Source organism: Pseudophryne corroboree, chromosome 5 (assembly GCF_028390025.1).
Source record: "Pseudophryne corroboree isolate aPseCor3 chromosome 5, aPseCor3.hap2, whole genome shotgun sequence".
Classification (NCBI taxonomy): domain Eukaryota; kingdom Metazoa; phylum Chordata; class Amphibia; order Anura; family Myobatrachidae; genus Pseudophryne; species Pseudophryne corroboree.
Genome location: NC_086448.1, coordinates 319,582,014 through 319,593,392, shown reverse-complemented (window position 1 = coordinate 319,593,392; position 11,379 = coordinate 319,582,014).

The window sequence follows — 11,379 nt, the reverse complement described above, 5'->3', positions numbered from 1 at the left end:
TGCTCCCCAGCCTCTCAGGCTGGCATCCGTGGTCACCAGGACCCAATCCTGAATGCCGAATCTGCGGCCCTCTAGGAGATGAGCACTCTGTAACCACCACAGGAGAGACACCCTTGTCCTTGGAGACAGGGTTATCCGCTGATGCATTTGAAGATGCGATCCGGAACATTTGTCCAGCAGATCCCACTGAAAAGTTCTTGCATGGAATCTTCCGAATGGAATCGCTTCGTAAGAAGCCACCATTTTTCCCAGGACTCTCGTGCATTGATGCATTGACACTTGTCCTGGTTTTAGGAGGTTCCTGACTAGCTCGGATAACTCCCTGGCCTTCTCCTCCGGGAGAAAAACCTTTTTCTGGACTATGTCCAGAATCATCCCTAGGAACAGTAGACGTGTTGTTGGAATCAGCTGTGATTTTGGGATATTTAGAATCCACCCGTGCTGACGTAGCACTACCTGAGATAGTGCTACTCCGACCTCTAACTGCTCCCTGGACCTTGCCCTTATCAGGAGATCGTCCAAGTAAGGGATAATTAATACGCCTTCTCTTCGAAGAAGAATCATCATTTCGGCCATTACCTTGGTAAAGACCCGTGGTGCCGTGGACAATCCAAACGGCAGCGTCTGAAACTGATAATGACAGTTTTGTATCACAAACCTGAGGTACCCTTGGTGAGAAGGGTAGATTGGGACATGGAGATAAGCATCTTTGATGTCTAGAGATACCATATAGTCCCCTTCTTCCAGGTTCGCTATCACTGCTCTGAGTGACTCCATCTTGAATTTGAACCTTTTTATGTAAGTGTTCAAAGATTTTAGATTTAAAATTGGTCTCACCGAGCCGTCCGGCTTCGGTACCACAAACAGCGTGGAATAATACCCCTTTCCCTGTTGTAGGAGGGGTACCTTGATTATCACCTGCTGGGAATACAGCTTGTGAATAGCTTCCAATACTGCCTCCCTGTCGGAGGGAGACGTTGGTAGAGCAGACTTCAGGAACCGGCGAGGGGAGACGTCTCGAATTCCAATTTGTACCCCTGTGATACTACCTGCAGGATCCAGGGGTCCACTTGCGAGTGAGCCCACTGCGCGCTGAATTTCTTGAGACGACCCCCCCACCGTGCCTGAGTCCGCATGTAGAGCCCCAGCGTCATACTGAAGACTTGGCAGAAGCGGGGGAGGGCTTCTGCTCCTGGGAAGAGGCTGCCTGGTGTAGTCTTTTCCCCCTTCCTCTGCCCCGGGGCAGAAATGAGCGGCCTTTTTCCCGCTTGCCCTTATAGGGACGAAAGGACTGAGTTTGAAAAGACGGTGTCTTTTTCTGCTGAGAGGTGACCTGGGGTAAAAAGGTGGATTTTTCAGCCGTTGCCGTGGCCACCAGGTCCGATAGACCGACCCCAAATAACTCCTCCCCTTTATACGGCAATACTTCCATATGTCGTTTGGAATCCGCATCACCTGACCACTGTCGCGTCCATAACGTTCTTCTGGCAGAAATGGACATCGCACTCACTCTAGATGCCAGGGTGCAAATATCCCTCTGTGCATCTCGCATACATAGTAATGCATCCTTTAAATGCTCTATAGTTAATAATATACTGTCCCTATCCAGGGTATCAATATTTTCAGTCAGGGAATCCGACCAAGCCACTCCAGCGCTGCACATCCAGGCTGAGGCGATTGCTGGTCGCAGTATAACACCGGTATGTGTGTATATACCTTTTAGGATATTTTCCAGCCTTCTATCAGCTGGTTCCTTGAGGGCGGCCGTATCAGGAGACGGTAACGCCACTTGTTTTGATAAGCGTGTGAGCGCCTTATCTACCCTAGGGGGTGTTTCCCAACGTGCCCTAACCTCTGGCGGGAAAGGGTATAGTGCCAATAATTTATTAGAAATCAGCAGTTTTTTATCGGGGGAAACCCACGCTTTATCACACACCTCATTTAATTCATCTGATTCAGGAAAAACTACTGGTAGTTTTTTCACACCCCACATAATACCCTTTTTTGTGGTACTTGTAGTGTCAGAAATGTTCAATGCCTCCTTCATTGCCGTGATCATGTAACGTGTGGCCCTACTGGACATTACGTTTGTCTCCTCACCGTCGACACTGGATTCAGTATCCGTGTCTGGGTCTGTGTCGACCATCTGAGGTAACGGGCGTTTTAGCGCTCCTGACGGAGTCTGAGACGCCTGAACAGGCACTAATTGGTTTGCCGGCTGTCTCATGTCGTCAACAGTTTTTTGCAAAGTGCTGACATTGTCACGTAATTCTTTAAATACGACCATCCAATCAGGTGTCGACTCCCTAGGGGGTGACATCACTAACACAGGCAATTGCTCTGCTTCCACATCATTTTCCTCCTCATACATGTCGACACAATCGTACCAACACCCAGCACACACACAGGGAATGCTCTGATAGAGGACAGGACCCCACGAGCCCTTTGGGGAGACAGAGGGAGAGTTTGCCAGCACACACCAGAGCGCTATATATATACACAGGGATAACCTTATATAAGTGTTTCTCCCTTTATAGCTGCTGTTTTATATTTGCTGCCAATAGTGCCCCCCCTCTCTTGTTTTACCCTGATTCTTGTAGCAGGACTGCAGGGGAGAGTCAGGGAGCCGTCCTTCCAGCGGAGCTGTGAAAGAAAATGGCGCTTGTGTGCTGAGGAGAAAGGCTCCGCCCCCTTCACGGCGGCCTTTTCTCCCGCTTTTTTCAGGAAAACTGGCAGGGGTTAAATGCATCCATATAGCCCAGGAGCTATATGTGATGCATTTCTTTAGCCATATAAGGTTTTTATAGTGTTTTATTGCGTCTCAGGGCGCTCCCCCCCAGCGCCCTGCACCCTCAGTGACCGGAGTGTGAAGTGTGCTGAGAGCAATGGCGCACAGCTGCAGTGCTGTGCGCTACTTTATTTGACGACAGGAACGTCTTCTGCCGCCGATTTTCCGGACCTCTTCACTCTTCTGGCTCTGTAAGGGGGCCGGCGGCGCGGCTCCGGGACCCATCCATGGCTGGGCCTGTGATCGTCCCTCTGGAGCTAATGTCAAGTAGCCTAAGAAGCCCAATCCACTCTGCACGCAGGTGAGTTTGCTTCTTCTCCCCTTAGTCCCTCGGTGCAGTGAGCCTGTTGCCAGCAGGTCTCACTGAAAATAAAAAACCTACTTTAAACTTTTACACTAAGCAGCTCAGGAGAGCCCCTTAGCCTGCACCCATCTCGTTCGGGCACAAAAATCTAACTGAGGCTTGGAGGAGGGTCATGGGGGGAGGAGCCAGTGCACACCAGGTAGTCCTAAAGCTTTTTACTTTTGTGCCCAGTCTCCTGCGGAGCCGCTATTCCCCATGGTCCTTTCGGAGTCCCCAGCATCCACTAGGACGTTAGAGAAAATGTACTGTGCTCTAGTAGCAAAGTTTTTCACTAGTGTAAGCAATATAGGCCCTCATTCCGAGTTGATCGGTCGCAAGGCGAATTTAGCAGAGTTACACACGCTAAGCCGCCGCCTACTGGGAGTGTATCTTAGCTTCTTAAAATTGCGACCGATGTATTCGCAATATTGCGATTACTAACTACTTAGCAGTTTTAGAGTAGCTTCAGACTTACTCTACCTGTGCGATCAGTTCAGTGCTTGTCGTTCCTGTTTGACGTCACAAACACACCCAGCGTTCGCCCAGGCACTCCCACCGTTTCTCCGGCCACTCCTGCGTTTTTTCCGGAAACGGTAGCGTTTTCAGCCACACGCCCCTGAAACGCCGTGTTTCCGCCCAGTAACACCCATTTCCTGTCAATCACATTACGATCGCCGGAGCGATGAAAAAGCCGTGAGTAAAATTACTTTCTACATAGCAAAGTTACTTGGCGCAGTCGCAGTGCGAACATTGCGCATGCGTACTAAGCGGATTTTCATTGCGATGCGATGAAAAATACCGAGCGAACAACTCGGAATGAGGGCCATAGTGTAAAGGCCCATACACACTAGCTGATTTTGAGCTCAAAGTATCTTACTTTTGGTGTTTTGAGCTACTTTGAACTCAAACTCGGCAAGTGTGTATGGGCGGGCGATGAGAACAGATGCGCGCTCCCTCATGCACTGAGCTATTTTCCTGCCAGCGATGTTCACATCGCTGTGCATACACACTGGCCAAGAATGCCCAGTGTGTACGCACCTTAAAACTGAATGTTATTTGCATAAAAGGGTGGTAATAATAGGGTGGTAGTTGAATGGGTGACATGAAATAAGGATGTTATTTCATGGACACTACAGGGAAATAATGGAGACCTCTTAATATACGCGCTCTCCCTTCAAGAGTAGAGATGACTTACAATATTAAGAAGCAACCACTTTCAGACATGTCCACGACACTTCCATAGCATGATTATAAGATGGACCATATCCGTGCATGTGCCAAGACACCTCCCTGTCACCGCTCAGGAATACCCACTACATTTTCAACACACTTTGCCCTGCATGCACCAGGGATGATAACTGCGACTCTGTACAGACACAATCAGGATGATGCATGCATAGTAATGGAAAAAAAAAAATCTACACTACATCTGATATCGTCAGTGCATACACCTATGACTCAAGGTGTGTGATACCCAGTTGTGTTTATACTTGCTGCATGCTTATATCATTTCTATGCATTAAAGCATGTCACTGCACTTAAAGCACACTGAGCTGTATGGGAGCACACAGGGTACACACAGAAGGGGTTAACACAAATGGGTTAAACCAGGGGTGGGGAACCTTTTTTCTACCGAGGGCCATTTGGATATTTATAAAATCCTTCGGGGGCCATACAAAAATTTTCAACTTAAAAAATTACCCTGCCCCCCAGTAGGTCTGCCCCTTAGAGTTACTGTGTGTGCGCGCCGGAGGCGCGCACGCGCCAAAAAAATGGGTGTGGCCAGTTAAAATGGGACGTGATACACATATGCCCCCAATAGTGCGGTGCCAGATCCACAATTGCCCCCACAGTGCCAGGTATACAAATGCCCCCCACAGTGCCAGGTATACAAATGCCCCCCACAGTGCCAGGTATACAGATGTCCCCACAGTGCCAGGTATACAGATGCCCCTCACAGTGCCAGGTATACAAATGCCCCTCACAGTGCCAGGTATACAAATGCCCCTCACAGTGCCAGGTATACAAATGCCCCTCACAGTGCCAGGTATACAGATGCCCCCACAGTGCCAGGTATACAGATGCCCCCACAGTGCCAGGTATACAGATGCCCCTCACAGTGCCAGGTATACAAATGCCCCTCACAGTGCCAGGTATACAAATGCCCCTCACAGTGCCAGGTATACAAATGCCCCTCACAGTGCCAGGTATACAAATGCCCCTCACAGTGCCAGGTATACAGATGCCCCTCACAGTGCCAGGTATACAGATGCCCCCACAGTGCCAGGTATACAGATGCCCCCACAGTGCCAGGTATACAGATGCCCCTCACAGTGCCAGGTATACAGATGCCCCTCACAGTGCCAGGTATACAGATGCCCCTCACAGTGCCAGGTATACAGATGCCCCTCACAGTGCCAGGTATACAGATGCCCCTCACAGTGCCAGGTATACAGATGCCCCCACAGTGCCAGGTATACAGATGCCCCCACAGTGCCAGGTATACAGATGCCCCCCACAGTGCCAGGTATACAAATGCCCCCCACAGTGCCAGGTATACAAATGCCCCCCACAGTGCCAGGTATACAAATACCCCCACAGTGCCAGGTATACAAATGCCCCCCACAGTGCCAGGTATACAAATACCCCCACAGTGCCAGGTATACAAATGCCCCCCACAGTGCCAGGTATACAAATACCCCCCACAGTGCCAGGTATACAAATACCCCCCACAGTGCCAGGTATACAAATGCCCTCCCCCCTCCGTGCTGCTTACCGTGGACGCGACGGAGGAGAGCGAGGCTGTCGGGTGATAGCGGCGGCGTGTAGTACTTCAAATCAGCCGCCGGTTCGAGAGCCAATCAGAGCTCGCGGACCGGCAGCCGCGGCTCCTGATTGGCTGCCGGTCCGCGAGCTCTGATTGGCTCACGGACCGGCGGCTGGTTTGAAGTACTACACGCCGCTGGTCCCATTCTACAGCCGCGCTCTCCTCCGTCTCCCTGCTCTGACAGCTGAGACACGCTGCCGCCCGACTGAGCGGCAGCGTGTCTCACTGACACAACCTGGTGGGCCGGACCAAACGGCTTCGCGGGCCGTATACGGCCCGCGGGCCGGAGGTTCCCCACCCCTGGGTTAAACAATGTCATGCTGTATAATATTGTTTATTTATTCAGCACCACCAATTTATGCACCACTGTACAGAGACTATTAAGCTGGGTAAACAGTGGAGGGAGGGACATCTGAATGAATGCCCTTGAGCCCAGACAGAGTACACACTGGAACGAGTTTAATGAAGGATGGAACTATCATGTTCTGTACTTCATTAGCATAAACAAGGTCACTAGCAATATCGCTAGGTTTAATGTGCAGCACATCAAACCTAGCGTCCATCGCTAGAGACAGGGCAATCACCCTTAAGGCCCCCATCCACTAGTCAGATTTGGGCAGTTTTCTTCAGATTTTGATGCATCTGACAGTCATATCTGAAGAAAAGTGTCACATTGGATGGCTCTTCAGATCCAATGCTCACTCCCGTGTCAGATATGTCTGAACTACATATCTTTGAGGCTGCCCCAACTATTTATCTGAATCTGAAGAAAACAGGTGCACATCGGATTGTTTTTTTTTTTTTTACTTCAGATGTATCTGATCAGATTCATCTGAAGCGTCACTTGACTGGCATCTCCCTGACCACTCCCACCCACCAAGAGGGGGAACAGCGGCAGCAGCAGCATCAGATCAATCACATGTAGCATGTGTGCATCAGATATATCTGAAGTGAATGTAATGAAAATTAAAGCCAGGGTCTGATCTGATTCCCGGGACGCTCCCGGGAGAGTTCAAGAGAAATCTGATGCTATCTGCAGTTCAGACAAGTCTGAGTAGTGGATGGCCATCTTTAGACACTAAGCTATTTGTTGTTATGAAATTGCAAAGTGGCCTTACAGCGCTCCAGTGTGTACCCGGCTTTAGTCCTCCATAGAGATCCCCGTCTCAGAGCTTACAGTCTAAATCAGGGGTCAGGGAACTTTTTTACCTTTTACCCCAAAATATATTTAGATACACCAACGTTAACCCCTTGATTTGAAAGGAAGGAAATCATATATTATTGTGCATATATACTGGTTGCAACTGTTTATACGGCATTTCTGAGACAGAGTGTGAGATTTTATTTTATATATATATATATATATATATATATATATATATATATATATATATATATATATATATATATATATATATATATATATATATATATATATATATATATATATATATATATATATATATATATATCCAATAATGGTCGCACTCACATCTTCAGAAGAAACCGACTGGGGTGATCACTCCGAATGCAAAGCATTCTAATTATAGAAAGGAAGGTAGAGGCACTCTCCAGATTTTGAAAAATATGCAAAAAAGTATTAATTTATTATACTATACGTTACATAATCCACTTGAATAGTGTCCTTAATGTATCCTCAAGCGCTTTCGGCCCATAGAGGGCCTTCCTCAGGAGGCTGTGTACAACAATTTCATCAGATCATAAGACCAAACAGGTCTACCCAGATTCCGTACTGCTGAATATCTGGGTAGACCTGTTGTTTGGTCTTATGATCTGATGAAATTGTTGTACACAGCCTCCTGAGGAAGGCCCTCTATGGGCCGAAAGCGCTTGAGGATACATTAAGGACACTTTTCAAGTGGATTATGTAACGTACAGTATAATAAATTAATACTTTTTTACATATTTTTCAAAATCTGAGGAGTGCCTCTACCTATATATATATATATATATATATATATATATATATATACATACATACACACACATATACACACATTCATATATACATATACACACACAGTGTCAGGTCCATAAATATTGGGACACCGACACAATTCTCATATTTTGGTGTCTGTACACCACCACAATGCATTTGAAATGAAACAGGATATGCTTTAACTGCAAACTTTCTGCTTTAATTTGAGGGTATTTACATCCAAATCAGGTGAACGGTGTAGGCATTACATCGGTTTTCTATATGTGCCTCCCACTTTTTAAAGGGACCAAAATTAATGGGACAAACTAAACAATCCTAAATCAAACTTTCACTTTTTAAAACTTTGTTGCAAATCCTTTGCAGTCAATTAGTAGGTTTCATCCCATTTCTGCGAGGCCTCTACTGCAAAATGTCTTCAGTTCCTGCTTGTTCTCGGGGCATTTTCCCTTCAGTTTTGTCTTCATCAAGTGAAATGCATGTGCAATCGGATTCAGGTCAGGTGATTGACTTGGCCATTGCATAACATTCCACTTATTTGCCTTAAAAAACTCTTTGGTTGCTTTCACAGTATTCTTCGGGTCATTGTCCATCTGCACTGTGAAGTACCGTCCAATGAGTTCTAAAGCATTTGACTGAATGTGAGCAGATAATATTGCCCGAAACACTTCAGAATTCATCCTGCTGCTTTTGTCAGCAGTCACATTATCAATAAATACAAGGGAACCAGTTCCATTGGCAGCCATACATGCCCACGCCATCACACTACCACCACCATGCTTCAGTGGTGAGGTGGTATGTTTTGGATCATGAGCAGTTTCTTTCCTTCTCCATACTCTTCTCTTCCCATCACTCTGGTACAAGTTGATCTTTGTCTCATCTGTCCATAGGATGTTGTTCCAGAAAAGGCTTTTTTAGATGTTGTTTGGCAAACTCTAATCTGGTCTTCCTTTTTTTGTGGCTCACCAATGGTTTACATCTTGTGATGAATCCTCTATATTCACTCTTGGGAAGTCTTCTCTTGATTTTTGACTTTGACACACATACACCTACCTCCTGGAGAGTGTTCTTTATCTGGGCAACTGTTGTGAAGGGGTTTTTCTTCACCAGGGAAATAATTCTTCTATCATCCACCACAGTTGTTTTCCGTGGTCTTCCGGGTCTTTTGGTGTTGCTGAGCTCTCCGGTGTGTTCTTTCTTTTTAAGAATGTTCCAAACAGTTGATTTGGCCACACCTAATGTTTTTGCTATCTCTCTGATGGGTTTGTTTTGATTTTTCAGCCTAATGATGGCTTGCTTCACCGATAGTGGCAGCTCTTTGCATCTCATATTGAGAGTCGACAGCAACAGAGATTCCAAATGCAAATGTCACACCTGGAATCTACTCCAGACCTTTTACCTGCTTAATTGATGATGAAATAACGAAAGAATAGCCCACTCCTGTCCATGAAATAGGTTTTCTCTTACGTCCTAGAGGATGCTGGGGACTCCGTAAGGACCATGGGGTATAGACGGGCTCCGCAGGAGACATGGGCACCTAAAAGAACTTTTCCTATGGGTGTGCACTGGCTCCTCCCTCTATGCCCCTCCTCCAGACCTCAGTTAGATTATGTGCCCAGAGGAGAAGGGTACACTGCAGAGAGCTCTCCTGAGTTTTCTGTGGAAAAATAATTTTGTTAGGTTTTTTATTTTCAGGGAGTCCTGTTGGCAACAGACTCCCTGCATCGTGGGACTGAGGGGAGAGAAGCAGACATACTTAACTGATAGGCTCTGCTTCTTAGGCTACTGGACACCATTAGCTCCAGAGGGAGTCGGAACACAGGTCTCACCCTGGGGTTCGTCCCGGAGCCGCGCCGCCATCCTCCTCACAGATGCCGGAAGATAGAAGCCAAGTGAGTATGAGAAACAATTAGACATCTCAGGCGGCAGAAGACTTCAGATCTTCATGAGGTAAGGCGCGCAGCGGTAAGCTGCGCGCCATTGCTCCCATACACAACACAGACAGCACAAATGGGTGCCGGGCGCAGGGGGGGCGCCCTGGGCAGCAATAAACCTCGTTTTTGGGCAATAAGGTGCTATTAGGCTGCGGAGGCAGCAAATAGATGATCCCCCGCCATTTTTGTGAAAATTGAAGAGGGACCGAAGCCCGCCACTGGGGGGCGGAGCTTGATCCCTCAGCACTAACCAGCGCCATTTTCTCCACAGAGCTGCATGAGAAACGCTGGCTCCCCGGACTCTCCCCCGCTGAACGCTTCAGAGGTTGGAAAAAAGAAAGGGGGGGGCACATTGGCGCGCAGTGAGTGGGAAATTGGAGATATATATATATATATATATATATATAAAAGCGCTATCTGGTTTTTCCAGTGTCATTTGGGCGCTGGGTGTGTGCTGGCAACTCTCTCTCTGTCTCTCCTAAGGTCCTGGTTGGGGTTTTGTCCCCTTATAGGTATATCTCTGTGTGTGTGGGGGGTCGGTACGTGCGTGTCGACATGTCTGAAGCGTAAGGCTTCTCCAAGGAGGAGGTAGAGCAGATGAGTGGTGTGTCCCTGTCAGTAGTGCCGACTCAGGAATGGATGGACACGTGGCATATGTTGAATGCAAGTGTGACATCTTTACATAAGAGGCTAGATAAGGCTGAATTCGGGGAGGCGTCAGGGGGTCAATCCTCGGATTGGACAGACTCACAGGGCCCGTCTGGGTCTCAAAAGCGTCCCTTGGCAAAAATTGTGGACACAACTACTGACACGGACTCTGATTCCAGTGTCGACTATGATGAAGCTAAATTGCACCCTAAGGTGACAAAGAGCATTCAGTGTATGATTATAGCAATAAGAGGTGTGTTGCATATTGCTGATGAACCCTCTGTTCCTGAAACGAGGGTACACATGTTTAAGGGAAAGAAACAGATAATAAACTTTCCCCCATCTCATGAACTAAATGAGTTTTTTAAAAAAGCTTGGGAGACTCCGGATAAGAGACCGCAGATTCCCAAAAGAATTAATATGGCATACCCCTTCCCTACACAGGACAGGGTACATTGGGAATCCTCTCCCACTTTGGAGAAGGCTTTAACGCGCCTGACAAAGAAAGTGGCGCTACCATCTCCAGACACAGCGGCCCTCAAGGATCCTGCGGATCGCAGGCAAGAGACTACTTTAAAGTCTATTTATTCACATACTGGAGCTTTGCTAAGACCGACAATTGCGTCGGCATGGGTATGTAGCGCAATTTCAGCCTGGACAGAACCTGTCGGCTGACCTTGATACCATGGATAGAGATACTGTTTTGTTAATTCTAGCCCATATCAAAGACGCAGTCTTGTATATGAGAGACGCTCAAAGGGACATTGGATTACTGGCTTCCAGAGCCAATGCCATGGCTATTTCAGCGGGAAGATCCTTATGGACCCGCCAGTGGATGGGTGATGCGGATTTGAAAAAGCATATGGAGGTTCTACCCTATAG